Source organism: Pteropus alecto, unplaced genomic scaffold (genome assembly GCF_000325575.1).
Source record: "Pteropus alecto unplaced genomic scaffold, ASM32557v1 scaffold20, whole genome shotgun sequence".
Taxonomy (NCBI): domain Eukaryota; kingdom Metazoa; phylum Chordata; class Mammalia; order Chiroptera; family Pteropodidae; genus Pteropus; species Pteropus alecto.
Window position 1 is genome coordinate 48,206,648 of NW_006436298.1, and position 20,195 is coordinate 48,226,842.

Consider the following 20,195-nt stretch of genomic DNA (forward strand, 5'->3'; position numbering starts at 1 on the left):
TACCTTTAAAGCTAGCTAAGCAAAGAGGAAAATGGAGCGGGGCAAAACAAAATGATGGGAAGGAAAGAAGAGAGAAAGATTCTCTGACGGTGACATGGCAAAAGTTGCCACCAATTGAGAAATGGCTTAATTACTCTTTATTGTGCATTTGTGTGTGAGTGCCTGCATGAGTATGTGTCTCTGCGTATGTGTGCCTATATCTGTGTGTTGAGTTTGTGGATTTAATCTTTCTCATTATTGCTCAGGAGATCATGATGAGGTACTTCGGTATGTGTTTAATATTGAAGAAAAGTCCTCAAGGAGCTTGAGCGATAAGGCGGGGGCCACGGGCTGCCAGCTCAGAGAACCCAGACCTCTGTGCTCTCACCCTCACCTCTGTCAGGAGGCACCTGTTCCTGGTTAGCAATAATCTGGGACAAGGATTTCCTCTTTTTTTCTTCAGGGGAGAACTAAAATTTGAGGGAAATAACCTTGAATGGTGTCTCAGAGGAAGAAGGCAGGTTGGTTCTATCCCGTTTTTCAACCTCTGTCCTTTGTTCTCAGACTCTCTGAAATTTGTCCCTTTTGTCATTTTTCTTTTCAGAGAGTGACAGTTCCCTGGAGGCTTTTACTCCACATCATCTCTTGACCTTCCTCTGAGAGGCTGTTTCTCATCTCACTGCCAGCTTGCTGCATAGTCCTTTTTTATTTGCAAGTTTTTAGCGTGAATACTCTCTTGTGTGAACTTTCTACACCTCAGGCTGTATTTTACACTGGGGTCAATTCTCATTTGAAAAGAGAAACTTACCAGGATAAGATGAAATAACAACCTCCCAGGTTTTCCTGCAAGTTCTTGAATTCTGCGATTCAGATTTTCATATTTCAGATCTTATGCAAATTTGAATTTTGCAGGAATTTTCTTTACGTTTTGTGAGCACTTTCACTGAACCTAAAGAAACATCTGCCTTGTTGAGATTATTGCAGAAATATCAGACCCTAGAGAATTTGAGACTCTCTTTTCTTCACAATATGTTTTTTGGGACATGAAGCCCAGCATTAATAGACAATCGAAACCATGTGGCATTTATATTTTATCCTTCCTCATTTGCAGCACCACTAATGTAAGTGGATAAGATGCTAAGAAGGAGTCTTTATTTAGTGATAAATTCTAAAATAAAAAGAAATAGAGTTTGAAGAATAAATATCTCTGACAGCATGGGTTTGTTCTTGAAGTTTTAATGAGGAAGAAAATATTTTCCAAGTTTTGATTTAAAATAGCTAAATAAACTTATTTGTTGAAATGTGGTTGATTTGGACTTCAATCGAATCGCCTGATTCAGTCCAAAGTAAGTAGTAAAATATATATCCCACATGAGAAATAACCTGGTAATATGGTAGAGGTATGAGAAAGAGAAGCGAAATGAATCCATCTCTCTTCGTTTTTCCTGTTTTGAAAACTTCTGTATGAACCAAGGTAAGCAAAGATGAATCCAAGAAATCCTAGAAATTAAGATAACATTCAAGGAAGCCTGATTTATTTATAAAACTTCAGTAGTTTGCATATGTTCTAGTAAGTGTAATATCTGTACTTATCCAGTTTGTTATGCATTCTTACCTCTCTAAAACTGTACTTTTTCTGAGATGTTTTGTCAAGAAATTTTCCATCGTGGAATTTTTCAAGATATTTGGGTGAGTAAGGAAATTTCTCACCCTCTATTTTCTGCTATTAAATGAGTAGCAACTGAGGAAGAAGTGCTCAGGCTAAGGCCTGTTTGGGGTTGGGATGGGAAGGAGGAGCCATGTAGCCGTTTTATTAATCAAACACTCCCTCCAAAATAAAAATGATAGAAGGGGTTCCCCCTATTTCTTTTTCTTTCTTTAGGAGCTTGGTAAATGTATTAGTTTCTTATCGACGCTATAAATACCACAAACCTAGTGACTAAAACACAGAATTACTCTCCTACTCTTCAGAAGGTCAGTTTCACTGAGCTAAACTCAAGGTTGTGTCACTGAGCTAAACTCAGGCTGTGCCCTTCTGGAGATTTTAAGGAGATACTCCGTTTCCTTGCCTTTTTCATCTTCTAAACGACTGCCCGCATTATTTGCCTCGGGACCTCTTCTTCCATCTCCAGAGCCAGCAACAGGACATCTTCTGTCCTCTCTGACTACTGCTTCGGTCCTTACATCTTCTCTCCCTGACTTTGACTTCTCCTGTGTCCCTTTTATCTGGCCCACCCACATAATCAGGATAAACTTCCCGTTTCAAGATCATTAACTTAATCATATCTGCAAAGTCCATTTTGCTATGTAAGGTTACATATTCACAGGTGCTGGAGGGGACATTATTCTGTATACCATACAAATCCTCTATAGCCCTCAACACTTTTCTAGCTAGGTTTTCTTTTGATCACCAGAACTCTGGGATGCTCTACCGTTAGTAGGCACTATTCCGATTTCTACAGAGAAACATATGAAAGGATAGTGTAAAAGTTTAAGCTGTAACCACCATTACAATTTTAATATTTATACCATCTTGTCTCACAAGGGTCTCTCTGGTGACAGTTTATTTATAGAGTTCAGGCTTAGGAACTTAGCTTTTAAACTATTGCATCACTGTTTGCAGAGAGAATGAAAATAGGAATATCTAGATGCTGTGAAATAAATTTTAGGAGTGCTTTACTTTTTTGGACTTCTTCCCAGCAAAACATTTTCCATTTATAGTCTGTGCCATTTTGAAATGACTTGTCGAGGTTTTCAGAGGCTGGTCAATGAGTTTCAAATATTTTTATTGATGGAGTAGATTAATTTTTACACCAAGGCTTTTTCCAGAAGCCTTAAATGAAGATGCAGATACGTCTGTCAACTGTTCAGTTCTTACTCAGGTACCACATTCTATGCCAATTTTCTATTCAAAGAGAGGGTGACATTCAATAAGAGGGTTCCTTGGAGTGAGATCGGGACAAATGAGTTCCCCAAATGCTGGCAAACAGCAACTAATGATAGATTGGTTACCAGAGGGCAAAATAGGCTGAATGGTCATAGTCAGAGCACTGCATCCTAGACTGGCACACGTGATGATCCCCAATACACAAGGCTGTTTCAGAAGTCTATGGGGGTCATCTGAGTGGATCTCAAGAAACACCTTGGCCATCACTTCCCCTAGGGTATCGCTAGGGTAAATCTGTATGTGCAACTTCCTAGGTTTTTCATTCAGACCTAAAGCAACCCCCATGCTGGAATCTTATTCTACTGGTGTGGATGTCAAAGCTGCTCTCCCTCTGTGGCCTGATTCTCCGTGGCATCATAACACAGGCAGATGCTGAAGGTTCCAGAGCAAGGGTAAAGACCAAGGTAGCATCTATCAAGTACCCAACTTTGAAGCCACCCTTTAAGATGCCAAAGATCTCATTCCTCCCAATTAAGATTCATCACAGGGTTTGTCATATGAAATAATGGAAAAGCCTCTCTTAAGATTTTAAAATACCAATAAATCTGTCTGTATTTTAATTTAGAAAGTTTTCAGATTTTAATTCACCAAATGTCAACAAAGCCCAGTCATCATAAATCCTAATTTAAAAGTTTATTTAAGGTAAGTAAGGAATGTCTTTTCCACTTCAGCTTTTAAGGCAAGTTGGGGATTTGATTTTCAAGAAGTCAGAAACATATTTTCTTTGTAGTCAAGTACCTGTTTTTCTTGAGAAACATTAATAGTTTTGAACATCTATCTATAAATAAGTTCACATAGATCGTGGTGGTTTTTCTTCTCAATTAAACTAAGAATTAGATTTTATCTCTTACCATGGGTGCCTGCTAATTGCTTATGAAAGTGTAAGTATTAAATCCATGGCTTTCTCACCTTTTTTTATTGCAATCCACAGTATGAAGGACATTTATACTTCAGCCTAACACCTATACAGACTATAGATACACATTTACATATTTTGAAACAAAATTTTTATGAAAAATAATTTCTTTCCCTGTAGCTGTACTCTGATATTTTCTATTTTATTCTATTCTATTAAGAAACTACTTGTTATGACCCACAAAATTGATTTCATGACCAGCAATATGAAATACACTGCTATTAAATGACACAAAACTCATTTGAGTTGGAAAGAAAAAACACGATCACGGGCAATCCAAATTAACTGTCTGAACATAGTCAATTCTAAAAAGATTAAAGGTTAATTCCTTGAGTCATGAAATTATGGTTCAAATTCTTGTTAAACTTATTCTTGTTAGATTTATAATGACTTTTAGAACAGTGATATTGAATAACCCAGATTATCGATAAAAATAAGATTTAAAAAACCCACAGAGGTGGTTCAGCCCCACGGTGTTGATATGGCCCCATCGAGTCTGTTGTACCGCTTATAAACACAGAAAATTCCATCAAGGGCATCAACACAAGTTAAAAGCATGTATTTAAGGGAATAAAATGTTAGTACTTTTTCTTTATCATTTGTGACCCCTCACGAGAAGTTACGAGGGCTGAGTATTTTATTTCAGAATAATATCAAGATTGTCTGCAGCTGGCAAAAGATTCAAGATTCTCTAAAGATACTCTATTGGGTCAGGGGAAAAGATATTACTGGGAAAGGTAAGGTTTTCACCAATGGAGGATGGAGTTTGCATTTGCAGATGAGCTGAAGGTTCATCTAGAAAAGGGCCAAATGATCTCCTTGAGAAGTCGAAGCCCAGAGAAGATTACAATGCTTCTCTACTCCGCGATTCAAATTTAAACAAGACTAAATTATAAAGTAAGAATAACAAACCAATCAAATATTTATTTTTCCATTAGTTATCACTTTGATGCTATCATTAACTTTATATGAAATTGTTTATTTTATATATATAAATATATATAATTACAAAGATTACTATGCATAAAATTATATATATATATTATAATTGTTTCAAGTTTTTGCTCATATCCTTTGAGCCTCTGCTGTGGAAGTGCCCTAGACACATCCTCATTATCCTGCCTGTTGGCCGGCCCAGCTACTTCTGGGAAGAAGTAGTGTTGTAATCTTGGTGGTTGGTGGTCCGTAAGTATTTCTTAACCATGTATAAAGCTTCACTGCTGGAAAGATGCATTTTTATTCCCTTACTCCTCTAACATATTTTTACTGAATACAAATAACTTCAATTCATCTTCACTTTTATATTGCCTTAGTTGCTGCTTCTAAATGCATTTTGCTTCAACTGAAGAGTTTGCTAAGTGGATGACCTTCACATCCTTGTATGAGAGAAAATATAAAATAAGACCTGGGATTATCATTTTAAGTGGAAAAGCTATAGTTGGAAGAAAAATAGCTCCTCCAGGCCCTTGAAGCAGAGTTGATTAGTCACAAAGAGCTTGAGGGCTGAACACCTACCTCTCTTTGAACTGTTTTTGCTGAATTTCTTGACTGGTTTTAAGGTTCTAGGCTTTAAAAAGGAAATCCCTAGATGCAAAGAAGAGTGAGTGAGGAATGATAAATAAGATTTGCACAGTAGCAGGAGCTGCACATCTGTACTAATTCAACTAGCCCAATAATACCATCCTTCATTCGTCAAACGGTCATTGAGCACTTACTATGTGCCATGTTCACACACACACACACACACACACACACACACACACACACACACACCCTATTTTTTATACAGGTTATATATGTATCTTCCAGTAAGTGTTAGAGAAAACAACAATATTTCAAGGTCAAAGGAAAAAGGTTAGGCAAACGAGATCTCTCGATAATGGTGACCTCTGACCAAAATCCTAACGTAAATGAGGGGAAAGAGCCCTGTAAGCATGTGCAAAAGACTGAGGTGGGAGCTGCTTGGCACATCCAAGGAATAGTTGGAAGGTCCACATGTTGGGAGCTGAAATGAGTGAGTAGTACAGGATGAGGCCATAGAGATAAAGAGGGAAGGTGTGGTGAGTGGGCATATATGCAGGGGACATACTTCTACTAAAAAATTATTTGTTATTTAACTGAAATTCAAATTTAACTGGGTGTCTTTTTTTTCTTGCTATATCTGGCAACACTTTTCCTTCCTCCCTTCCTTCTTTCCTTCCTTCCCTTCTGTGTGATTGTGGTATTCATCTGATTTACATTTAGATTCATTTGTTTGCTTTCACTGTCAATTTTATTTTTCTGTCCTTATTGATTTAATTTTATTTTTTAAAATGTAGGATATCAACATGCTTTCAAAAATCAAAACCAAAATGATACTCTCAGAGAAGTGTCACCCCCTACTCTCTCTCTTCTCCCACCACTGCCCTTGTTGGATACTAACTTCTGGATTTACTGCTCTTGTGTTTGTTTTTGTAATGATAAGAAAATATATGCATATTTAAAAATTTTCTTCTTTATTATAAAAATTTGGCATTCTAAATGTACGTGCCTATTAGACCTCCTGGTAGAGATGTGAGGGGACAGATGGCTTTGAAGGTATATTTAGGGAAAAGGCAGGAGGTAGACATTTGGGGCCAGTCATGTAGAGATAGAATCAAAACCATAAAACTGTTAGGAGGTTTTGATGAAAACATTACATTCATTTTGGTGAATAATACTTTATTCATAATAATACGTCCTGATACTTTGAGGATTTAAGTTACTCGTCCAAGTAAAGTGCAGAGCTGGGTCATGCATCTAGGTCATTTTCCTCCGTATTAGCCAACTAGAGCTGTCATAACAAAGTACCACAGACTGGGTGGCTTAAACGACAGAAATTCATGTTCTCCTAATTGTAGAGGCTAGAAGTTCAAGATCGAGATGTTGGCAGGGTGGCTTTCTTCTGTGACCTCTCTCTTTAACTTGAAGATGGCTGTCTTTTCCTACCTGTGTATTCACATGGTCTTTCCTCTGTAACATATCTGTGTCCTAATCTCTTCTTGTAAGGACACCAGTCATATTGAATTAGGGCTCACTCTAATGACCTCATTTTAACTTACATCTTTAAGGCCCTTATTTTCAAATACAGTCACATTCTGAAGTACTTGGGGTTAAGCCTTTACCATATGAATTTTGGAGGTGTATAATTCAGCCCATATATGGTCTTTCCTCTGTAACATATCTATGTCCTAATCTCTTCTTGTAAGGACACCACTCATATTGAATTAGGGCTCACTCTAATGACCTCATTTTAACTTACATCTTTAAGGCCCTTATTTTCAAATACAGTCACATTCTGAAGTACTTGGGGTTAGGCCTTTACCATATGAATTTTGGAGGTGTATAATTCAGCCCATAACATTCCTCTTTCCATGATACCAATTTTCTATGTCTTTGAGAGGCAACAGAGATTTAGAGTCTAAAAGACCATATTGTTTCATAAAGGAATTAAAGTTACTTTGATGCTTGGGAGTTACTATTTCTCCTTTATCGGAAGGATGCTTATGTGGATGATATAAACATGAGTGATATTTAATATGAGCCACAGTCCTCAGATCTGTTCTCAGGGAAAAGGTCTTGTCCTCTCTGGGAAACATGGGGTCTGAAAAGGCCCCTGACACAGAAGTTCTAGCAGTAAATTTGGGTCTTGTCTGGGCTAGAGGAAAGTAAGGTGAACATATTTTAGAACTGTCAATGTCTGTCTCAGAGAAGTTGTTCTTTAACCACTAACAAATGTGGACTAATGGAAACCAGAAATATGTCAGGTAAAAAAGTATCTCAAACTCCATCAATACACTTTCAGCTAGAAGTAACCCCAAAGAAATATCTCCTTTTAGATATAATCTTTAGTCATACATGGAAATCAAGAGTCAAGACTTATAAATATTGTAATTAATTCATCAAGTATTTGTAAATACATTGAAAATAGAATAAAACTCTCTGGGCTTCATGGAATGATTCCATGACTTCTCCAAGTCGCCTTTAGTTGGAAAGGCCCTACGATTCTTTTCTGCACTATTTTGAAACCTGTTTTTTGATATTTTTGCTGCTTGGTTATTATTCACTGGATTACAATGTCCTGCTGCAGGAAAATATCTTCATAAATTACTAACCAAAACTCATCGAGGGTCTATGGGAGACAAATTACTCTGAGTTTGCCTTCCAAGAATTTATAGTCACTTCCTAGTAACATTATCACTGACATTTATGATAATTTTTTGTTTAAATTTGAATATGTTACCTAACATTTTTACTTCTCAGAATAAATTATCTGAACTGAATAAAATTTGCTAGAAGATATTAGGCTAGAATAGAGGTTGAGCCAGTTGGATGTAAGCTCCGATATTGTAACAGAATTTTTTTAAAGTATAAGATCCAAGGGCTAGTCAGATACAACATTTCAGTTGCCTTTGGTTGCTTAGAAAGGTGACATTGAGGTGTTTGGATAAAGGCAGCCTAGAAATTGACATTAGTTCTGGGAAATGGACTGAAGAAAGCAAAGACGTGGCAAAATGCAACAAACAGAAATTATATAAAAATGTAAATGTTGAGTTTACCAGTACACCAGTTATTTAAGGTATTTAATACTTAAAAATAAGAAAATCTATGATAGTAGAGCAAAATGTGGAAAATGAATACTTTCTAAATATAATTACATGTACTGCCCCATGGTAGTCGGAACTCTCATCTTCGACAGCCTTCGGCTCTCTCCCTGTCTTTGGGCCCAAGCTTTATTCACAAAGGTTACCTCCAAACTGGGTTATTTAGACAGTCACATAGGTACACGGTCAGGACTGAACAGTTAAAACGTTGATACCACATTGCATCCTGGTTTCACATTTCTTCTTTTTCAGTAAACAAGTAGCCTGGGCCTCTCTAGACCTCTGAGTCTTAGCATATACCGATTACTTAAAAACACCGTCAAGGAAACGTCAGCCTCAGTATACTATTTATGTGTTGCATTCCCCAAACGAAATGGTTTCGAGAGGTGACAGGCTTCCCAGGCTTGAGACCCTCTCTCTTGAGGCCCTGACTCTGCTTCCTGTCCTCTGTCATTATATTTTGAGGGAAAGTCATTCAGGACGTCAGTCTCCAGCTGTTTTTAGTTCACTCGATTATGGCTGCTCCCTTTCAATGAGCATTATAATCTGGCATATTTTGAAAACATACTAAATACAACTGAATCGAACAAAACCAAAAGCTCACTCAGGTTAAATACAGCTCACTCGGGCTCTTTTTAAATTAGCCCTTTCTGAGTTACTCGTTTTTAAGACAGATATTATCTCAGCTCATTGACTGCTTTAGAGAGTGTAAAATGACATGAGAAGTGAATGTACTGAGGTGCTTAAGTGTTAATCGGTGGACTTATTTATTCCTCGATCCCAGAGAGAGAGAAACTCCGAGATGTCGCCTTTTGGTCTAAACCATTGCTTTGGGTTACCTTACTTTTATTGTACCCTGATAGGATCTACTGGAGTGGCACTAAAACCATAGTGTTTATATCCGAGGGGGAATTGGAAGAGTGAGACACAACAGAAGGGCCTGGGATTTTTTTCAAATCACACAGATAGATTTAGGAAAAATAGTGGAAGCCCTTCCTCCCATATCCAATCAATGTGCAATCAGAGATACGCCTTTATATGCCTTTATAAAACTTTTTCTATAAATTCATGCATTAAAAAAATTAGTGACTAGAGTTCCCATTGTGGAAATAAATGAAGACCACTCAAATGAGAAAAAAACAAAGTCTATTTATTCAGAGCTTGCTGTAACAAGAGAATCGGCTACCAGCACTTGAGTTTGACAGAGACTCAAAGTCAGGCAAAAGAGAGAGAAAGCTTCACTGTGGAAAAGAGATAGCTTCAGGTGTGCCCTGATTGGAGGTTGGGGGCGGAGGTAACTGTAGGTAGGCTCACCAGAAGCATCCAATATAATTGGTTAGGGGGTGCACATTTGGCTTTCTCCTATTGGTCCAAAGATGCAAGCAGGGGGAAAGGTGGGAAGCCGTTAGTTGATAATCAAGTCTTGCCTGTTTTGCGTGGAATGCTACAGGTGCAATTGTTTGACTTCTTGGGCTGTTTGCTGCAGATTGTATGTCGGAGTTCTATTTTTACATATGGTTTGGCCTTTCAGTCTATATATTGAGTCTCTCACAATAGATAATTATTTATATGTGGGCACTCTTTATATATCTTGAATAGGATCCTATTATCTGTTGTATATTGCAAATAACAGTTTCTCTCAGATTGTTGTTTTTCATGTTGGATTTTTTTAAATATAATCAAATCCTTTTCTTTATGACTTTAGAAATTTGTGGCTTTACTAAGAAGGCCAACCCCTTTATAATATTACAATATTACGTGTCTCCTAAATTTCCTTTTAATGTTATTATAGTTTGAAATTTGTTTTGTAATCCAGATAAATTTTATTTTTACACAGAGTTTAAAAAGGTACTACAGCTTTATTTCCTTATCCAAATGAATAGCCAGCCATTTGGAATTAGACATTCTTCCCCTATTGGCTCAAAACCCATCTTTAACAAATACTAAATACTGATACATACCTGCATTTGCTTCTGGACTTTGCTCTTTGGATCTATTTTTCTGCTTTAATTACTAGCACATCACAGTTTATTTTGAGGGCAATATTCTTTATTTCAGTTTTACTTTCTTTCTTTAACGAGTCATGGAGAAAATAATTTTTTAATTTCAATAATCATAGGCTTTTTATCTTTTAAAATTTTATATAGTTACTACATCATAGTATAAAAATGCGGTTTGTATGATTCCTGCTTTTTGATTTCGAGGATTATTTTGGTCTAACCTATATCAATTTTTATAAAGTTCTTCTAGGTATTTGAAAATAGTGTGTAATCTCTATTTCTTGGACTATAAATATATATTCAGTCTTGTTATCATAAGTGTCAAATCCTCTACACCCTATTGTCTTAAACAGTTTCTAAGTTAGTTGTATTAAATTCTCTCTGTATGATTCTGGATTTGTCGATTTTTCCCTTGAATATCTAACAGCTTTTGGTTTATATTAAAGCAATGTGATTAATTGTGTAAATATTCATGACTATTATAATGTCTTGGTGGATGTCACACCTAATGTTTTGAATGCCACATTCTCAGTATTGTAGAGCAAATCAGGAATTGAGAGGTAATTGAGAATCAAAGTGAAGAGTGACTAGACTTGAATTTTGTTTTTCTTTTTTACCTGAATACACCTAGGACTCATATTCTCCTCAAAAGAAAACAGCTCAGTACAAATTAGTAGTTGATAGATGGTCCCAGGGATGGGGAGCACAGCATAGGGAATGCAGTCAGCAGTAATGTAATGGCTAGGTGGGGAGCCAGAGGAGAAGAAGAGCAATCAGGGGGATTGTTTTATAAACTATATAAATGTCTAACCAATGTACTGTATACTTGAAATTAATAGAAGAAAAGAAAAAGGAAAAAAAAGAACACCTAAGTGACAAAGCCCTTCTCTTCCTAAGAAGCAGCAGCCCTCTTCCGAGGACAGTACCGAATCGATAGAGCCAGAATGAGGTCTTGGGCAGCCCCCACCTGCCCCTCACCCCCTGCAACAGTATTTCTGTGGCTCATTTATTTATTTAATTTTAGACTTTAGGAAACCATCAAGTTTTGTGGGCTTTTTTGTCTTGGCCACGGTCTTCCTTTTATGCTCTTACTATTATGCATCGCTTTTATAGGGCAGGCTCTCCAGTCCTGAGTATCTTTTACTCTACACTCTTTGTACTATCTTTAGCTGAAGATGTTGGGATAGGAAAAACAGTGGTATCTAATTGCTGTTAGATTGCTCTTTGAGATGAGATCTCAAGCATTCAGTGAAATGGTCCATTTTCTACCATCCTAGAAGTCTGTTTTGTAGCTGTTAAGTCGAAAAATCTCCCCTTGGTATGAAAATGTTGTGATTTCTAGGTAAAGGCAAAAGGTATGGGGTGCCCAGGGCCACGCCGGGCACTGAGAGTGCCACAGCCATTCACTATGCTCTTATGAGACAGTCCAGTTTCCACGGATATTTTTCTTTTCGATAGAGGCAATCAATTAAAGTATAACCAATGAAATCAAATTTATATAATGTTAGCAGGCTTCATATGTAAATTAACAAGTTCTAAAAACCCATTTGTTTGTCAGGCTTTGTGTCCTAGTTTTCTTTTTCTTTCTTTCTTTTTTTTTTAATTCAAAAGATATGGTAACTGACAACTCCCAGACAGAGGCCACACAAGAACCTGAGGAATATTCCTTCAAACATTAACAAACATCTTAGGAAGAAAACGCCCTCCCATGAAGACCATTAAAAAATAGCAGAAAATCGTGTAGAATCAATTGCTAATTTAAATAGCATCGGCCATAAACTTTCTGGAAGTTCAGAGTAATTTTGTCCTTTTATATAAATAGATCTTGATTACCCCAGATATAGCTTTTTTTTTTTTATTTTTATTTATTTTTATTTTTTTTAGAGAAGATGCCTCTTCTCACCCCTACGGATTTAGAGCAGGCCAGGTAACTTAAAGAGTGGGAGCTGATAACATTTCTTTCCTCAGTCTTGGAGTCTCAACTCTTCCATCTATGTGCCAGCCTATATTTACGGGGTGCCAGCCATTTGCTAAGTGCTTTTATATATTCTATTTCACTTTATCTTCATCACAAACCTGTAATGTAATTATGAGGATCCGCATGTTACAGATGACAAAACTGCAGCTTAGATTCAGTTTCATGAATCTAATGAATTAATTGTTTTAAGTATATTCTATCCAGTACTGTAGACAGTAAAGCATCATAGTTAACAGCATGGACACTGGAGCCCTGAAAACTAGATTCTACATTTTTCCAGCTATGTGGTCATGGGTGCGTTATTAATCTACGACCAGTTTTTCCACTTGTGAAATCTGCAGAGTAATTACAAATACCACAAAGATTTGAAGGGATGAAATATGATAATGCATGTTCTTTGCATACTGCATGGCTTGTTGTGAATGCTTAATAAATGTTGGTTATTACCAAGCCACTTTCAGTATTAAAAATACGTCTTTTCTGATTACATTTAAAATAGAAATTTGGCAGAGAGAGGACAGAAGCTCAAACCCATATCTTGCCAGCATGTTATTTTTTGTTAATGATATTAACAGGATCAGAACAAGTTTCTATTTATCTAGACAAACTCACAAACAAGCCATTGACACTGTGAACTTGGATGTTTTAGAATGCTAATCATCCCTAACAGTGCCAATTTCAGGGCAAAGTGCCAGCTGGAGAAAATTTAATCAGGGATACATCTTCCACATTTTTATTTAACTTTTTATGTACATTTAACATAACTGGTTTCCATGGAAAAACGTATAACCATAGAATATTTATGAAGGTGGTTTCTTGTACCTCTCATGCTTTATTTCTTGGATTCATCCATTTTTCTGTTAACACACACACACACACACACACACATACACTCTTAATTTACTCATAAAATTATTTATTGGTTGATTTATTGGTAATTGTGAAGGTTGACTAGAAGATGTTACTGATCATGAGTTAACTCTGTAAGCCAGGGAGAGAAACTTGTAGAAGAGGGGCTGGAGAAGTAGTAGAAAAAAAGGAAAATAAAAAACACAAATAGAAAATGCCAAATAGAAGAGAAAACTCATAATAAATGAAGATATGGAAACTAGGGGCAATCATAAGAGAAATGAGTACTAGTGTGAAAAAATAAATGACTCAAGGACAAACACTGTACAAGAGTTTCTTATGACTGTCACCAGTACTTATATTTCATCTTGTTTCTCTTAGCTAATTACTTTTTAAAAAGGGAGGCTATCGTTAATTAATAGCACAAAAAGAAAGTAAAAATTTAGGTACTAGTTACCTTAAGCATTTACTATGAGCCTTATGCGCTTACTCTTTACAAGCACTGGCTTAATTTCAGTTTGCTGGCTCTACATTCTTGGCATTGGAACTTGAAAAAAGGTTACATATTGAGAAATAAGTTGATTATCGGGGTTCCTAGGTATATAGGGGAGCTTACTGCTTAGAAAATCCTGTACATAACTGAGACAAAGTTTTTCCATCTGTACATAGAAATCATATTGTGGATTCTTCAATCGTATCTGAACAATAAATGAGTTAAGACTAGATCCGGTCAATGAGATGGTAATACACTCCTCATATTTAATACTTTAAGGCGGAAAATTTCAAATGGATTCCACAACAAAATAGAGAGGTTATGGAGAGGGCAGAGATGAGACCGCCAGTCCCCAGATAAATGATATGCTAACCATCCTGAAAACAACAGGCTTAGGTGAATTTACAAATATTGGATGCCGAGCACTTAGATGCCTGACTAGGCTTCCATTGCTCAGATAGGACACAGGAAGATTCTTCTTTGGGGAGTCTGAGCAGCCTAAGAGAAAATACTCAAAATCACATCTCAATTTTCTGTCAAATGCCCCACCTAGATCACATGATAATGAAGCTCAAAGTCAATAAGCCTGACACACGTGTTCAGAGCTTCGAACCAGGGACGACCTCCAAGATAAAAGATAAAAATCAGAACATACAAGGTAAAAACAACTTGACAGAAAAAGAAACCAGTGAGGAAGAAGAAATCCTCCAAAACCTATTATGAGTATTCCAAAGAGTTAAGAGAAGATAGTGTGTCAGTGAACTGAGAACAAGATGCTAGAAAAAAAGAATTCAGAAAACAAACAATATTTTTTTTTGGAGATTTAAAGATGTTGGCAAAAGTGCAAAACTCAGTGGAAGAGTTGAACATAAAGTTGGAGAAATAGCTCCGAAAATATAACAAAAAGACAGAAAATAAGTGAAAGGAGATAAGACATTTAGAAAACACTCCAAAAATGTAATATACAATAATAGAAGTTCAAAATGAGCAAAAACAGAGAAAATAGAAGATAGGAAATCGTCAAGAAAATCATTGAAGACATTTCCCCAGGAATGAAGGTCACAAATTTCCAGATTTAAAGGGCTCATAGGATGCCTAAACAGTGGATGAAAATAGACCTACATAAGGCATATCATTATGAAATTTCAGAACCAGGCACAGGAAAGATTCCCAAAGTTTCCAGAGGGAAAAACAAGTCACATACAAAGCACTGAAAATCATACAAACTCTACAAGCTAGAAAAATGGAGAGTTCTTTTTAACATCAGAAAGAGTATTTCCTATGTAGCATTAATACAGAGCCAAACTATAATCAGATGAGAGGGTAGAATACAGATATTATCAAACAGGGGAGACATTCGATTCTAGAAAACTACTGGAAGATATGATCCACTAAATTGAGGGAGCGAATTAAGACAGAGAAAGACATGGGAGCAGGAAACAGGAAATCCAATGCAGAAGAGAAGCAAAAGGAATCCCTAGGAAAATAATGAGGAGGGATTCCAAGAAGGCTACTCTGCACCCATCAGGAAGGACAAAGGGTTCATGGGCTTCGATGGAAAACTTTTGGCCAAGGACAGTGCAAGTCCTTTTCTCTGTTGCCAGCCCTCCCCCCAGAGGGAAGAGATAGATGTAGTAAAAGTCAATGAAACCATTTCATTTATTGATGAGTTCCATGATGGTATATGACTAAGAATAAATAATAAGACAATGAAAAATTATGGTTTATACCAAATATTGGTGTCTCTCTGTCAATCAAAATCTTAATAAGAGCCCGCAGTTCCCATAGATAAGAATGAAGAAGAAAACATGATTCCGCCTGAATGAGAATCATTCTCCTTTATATCCAACCATTCAGACTCTATTCTAGTTTTCTATTAGTGAGGGCTGGGTATCCTTCCAGGAATGTGTTGGTTGCCACCTTTTTAAGTGGTCACAGTAGTCATGCATCCTGGATGAGGCGCTGTACCAAAAAAAAAACCTGGAAGGCAGGGAGCTGCACCTCAAAGAGGTGGTGGGCAAGGTCAGGGTTCTTATAACACAGAAGAACATCTTTAGCTCAGCTTTCTTTTAAGGAATCCCTGCTCCTTATAGTATGTTGAAAAACATAGACCCTTTGTTTTTACTGTGGCAACTGAGGCCTTCTATAGAAATCTGTGATTCTCAGTTCAATACAGTAGAGATTATCTGATTGAGTCATTCCTTACATGGGCTAAAAAGTATGCCCCAACACTTATTAATCTCCAGATGTATAATTTTAGTGATGTTATAAAAGAAATATGTGGTTATTAGATATTCTTGGTGTATTTTATTTTGTATAAATTAATGCTATCGATTTAACTAGAGTCAGTTGTTGAGAATGTGTAAGTATTTAGAATGATATTAGTATTAGGTAATGTCTGAGAAATTCATAAATGAGATATTGTTTTTTCTTTCTGCCTCAGCCAATCAGGAAGACATATTGTATACTCGTCAGCGACACTGACTCTCAGTAAGTAGAGTATGCCTCAGCACCTATGCCTACAGGTGTATTCTCTTCTCAGTTGATTTTGATCCATGCTCTCTCTCAGACAATATGAACATTGCTGTCAAAGTTGATCTATTCAATTTATTAAAGTCTTCCTTCCTTGATTTTTGTACTGGGATTTGACAAATAAAATAACAATAATTAATGGGAATTATTGAAATGAAAATGTCTTTTTCTTTAATTTTGTTTATAAAAGTTACTAATGAAGTTCAAAGTCAATTTTTGTTTTATTAGAGGAAAAATCATTTTAGGTTTATTTTCACATGACTAGGAAAGATCAGAAATATTTTGGTTGCATTTTACCTGAATTAATTGCATATGTAGAGAATTTGCATTTTTCTCGGTGACAAAGTAATTCCTGTGTTTATATTTTATGTCCCAAATCCTAACATCAGATTTAAAAGATGTAGTTCTTAGCTAATAACTTTTGCAGCTTATCCGTAAGAAAATATTTTTTTTTTTGTATGGGTGATTCTGCAGTCTCTTTGGTTTGCCTAGAAAACTTATCCTTAATCCTTTCGTTTACTTGAAAATAAATAGTGAAGACAAGACTATTACAACACTATCAGACAGTAACTTTTACAAGCATGTGAATTAAAACATATAGCAAACTATGGTTTTAAAAGCAAGAATTTTTTGTTCAGTCTGTTTTGCATTCCCCCAGCAAAACTGCTACCTTATTTACAACTCAAAAATTATTCTGAGTGCCATTTGGTACTTCCAGAATTTCTGAATATTAGTTTTAAATCTTGTGAGTGAAATTAAAAATCACACAGTCGGTCATAGAACATATTGTCACAACCGAGGTGTGCTAAACAAATGCAACTTGATTTATTGTCAAATCCTGAACTCAAAATAGAGTAGTTTCTCATTCTGCCTAATAGCAGAAAATTTTATCTAGCTAATTCTAGATAATCTGTGTTACTTGTACATTCACTCTCAGTCTCTTGGGTAAATACTCAGTCAAAACCAGGATTTCCTCCATTTCCTACTGCCTCTTTCCACGGTTGAGCAATGTTCAGTGGTGGGATTGAGAAGGCAGGTGTTCTCATTCCCAGTGTGGAAAGTCAACTAAGTTGTGTGTGTCTTTGTGTGTTTGTGTGCCTCTGTGTGCATACTCGGAGCAGAGAACCCCTGCTTAATGTATGACTCTGCTGTTAGTAGCACAAGTTTGGATTGATTGGAAAGAATGATTGGATGAAATGTTACATTTCGAAATACAAATCGTGACTCTAATTTAAAAATCCCAGAGTGTACAAGAAGACTTCAAGTTCCTGGTTGCCCTTTAGGGAAGCTCCAGGTTAGTTAGTCACGGAGAGAAAGGGACTGAAGGGACTGATAAGGAAAGCTGAATGTCCCCATCAATTTTAAGATAAGATGATTTAAACAATCAGTCATTATATATATATATAATGACCTGATAAATATATATATATATATGTGTGTGTGTGTGTGTGTGTATATACACACACACACATATATATTTACATATTGATATATACTTATTATATTATATTTCTATTACTTGAATTTATGACATTTTTATTTGTATCTCTATTTATGCTTAAAATTTTCTAAGATTATATATATGGGTATGTCCTTATCATATACTCGCACAAAACAATAAACGTTACTCATTCTAACATTTTCACCATTATTCAAGATATTTAGGTGAAATATGTTCTTGGAATACAATTAGTCTAGAAGAAAGCTTTTGTGAGACTCCTGTGAATAATCTTTTCACTTCTCCCTTGCAGTGCTGTGAAATCCATAAATGAAGTGTTACAGTACTCCCACTTCTCATTCACACTTGAACAAGTGCACCCACTCACCCCAGAAGTGTTTCTGATGGGAGCTGTGATGAATGTGACATTGCCTCCCCGTCCCCTCCATCGCCCCTTTAGGCACCACCACTCCTCGAGCCGTCGGTGTCCCTGAGGATCTATGACCTGGTTCAAACACGAGTGCGTCTTGTGGTTTTCTATACTTTCGTGTGTGTGTGCGTCAATGGAGACCGAGATAAAAGTGCATGGAGAGCCTGAATAACATCACCACATTGCCAGGGTGCAGCCAGTCAGCTGCAGTGGAAAATCCCCCACAGAGCTGTAGCCTCATTTTCTAACCTAAGCTCAGCAACACACTATCCCACACCCCAACACCTCAGGCTTCGAGGTTTACTTTCCAGAGGGAGGAGGAAAGGGATATTATCATCACTACTCTGCCTTAATGGACCTTTTAAAGATCAAAATCACAGAGAGTGCTAGGCCTCCACAGATACTTTGGGATGACAGAGAATCTCCCTTGTCTTCCTGTTAAAATCTAAACCCTTCAGAAATAAGTCTTTTTCAAAATATTAATTTTGCCTTCCTGACATAAAAATAGAAATCATTAATACTCTATGCAAAAGGAACTTTTTCTATACCCTACATCAAAAGTCTAAAGGTTTATTTGTTCTGAGTGTAGATTTTGGAGTTTAATGCTGTATGTAATCACTCCAGTCTCATTAGTACATTTAGAATGATGGCATCAACTAGCTTCTATAAGAATTGATATAGTATCTGTGAATGAGTCTGGGTCTCTTTACTCCAGGCAAATGTGAGCTAATCCTGGACAAAGTATGCCCTTATCTTCTTTTACCCGGGTCCCAGAGAATATGAAGGGGTCTGGGTGCCACAGCCAGCTGTCAGTTCTAGCCTCTTGCCTTGTCACCAGGCTTACTGACCCCATAGTCTGGTAAGGGATCTGGAAATGAAGGTGGCCATGGTAAAGCTTGAGCTCTTTTTCCTTTTAGGTGCCCATGAGCCTATTTGTTGATCCTACATGCATCCACTGAGAGTGAACAAGCCTAATGGATAAAATCATCTTAAGAATGAGGCACAAAGCAGTGTTTCCTGGCAGATTTTAACACTGCATTGCCTTGCAGAAGGCTCAGATTTTCTTTTTTGCTCTGCAAATCGTTTTATCTCCTCACCAGAGAGACAGACAGACACAATCATAGAGACAGAGACAGACTTACATGCCCTTCCAATTTTAGAACCTTCATCTATAAATTAATTACTAAGAGAATCACCTTCTAAATTAATCTGTGAAAAAAAATGAGACATCATAAGCAATAAATAGTGAATTCTAGCAGAAAGTTACTCTAATCAGAACTCACTGAATATAATTTAAAATGTGAGGAACCATTCCCTTTAAATACTTTGGAGATTATATGTGTGTATATATCTATATCTATATCTATATCTATATCTATATCTATATCTATATCTATCTATCTATCTATCTATCTATCTATCTATCTATATATATATATATATATCTGTAAAAGGTTTTTATGGTAATGATGTAGCTTTTTCTAAAGACATTTCTAAAGTTTTCCTGAAAGCTTAGATCTACACGAATACAACTTTATGCTATGGCAAACAAGAAAAACAATAACAACAACAACAAATAAAAGCACTAAAAATCTAAAACAGAATTTTTGTTATTACTTGCATCTAAGGAAAAACCAAGCACATTTATGATTTAGGATCCATTTAAATGTTTATTCTTATTATTCATCGTTTGTTTATTTAATACAAAAATATTCTGCCTTCATTAAAAATTTCAAATGCTCATCGGAATTTAATAGCAGTGATTAAAGTTCAGGTAATACTCTCAAATATTTATATTTGTAATAAAGGGAAATGGTTTTGCTTAACCTGAAAATTGTTTGTCCTTCTAATCACAGAAATATATATGGAATAATGATTTATGAACTTTCTAATGTTTTTCTGTTTTGCCTTTAGCTGCAGCACATATTTCAGAAACATTTGCTAATGCCTTTATTAGAGACCACATATTATTAACTAAGCCTGATTGAAATATGAGCTACTCGAAATGCAA

General features: G+C 36.2%; 1 non-coding gene across 1 annotated transcript in view; it reads left to right on the top strand.

The window, feature by feature from the left end:
• The window catches only part of LOC102895662, a 22,688-nt gene extending 3,166 nt beyond the window's left edge, over positions 1-19,522 (top strand). Inside the window, exons 2-3 of the transcript XR_001517017.2 lie at positions 16,228-16,274; positions 18,068-19,522. This is a non-coding gene — a transcript (uncharacterized LOC102895662). The remainder of the gene's footprint in view (positions 1-16,227; positions 16,275-18,067) is intronic.
• Positions 19,523-20,195: the final 673 nt, after the last annotated feature.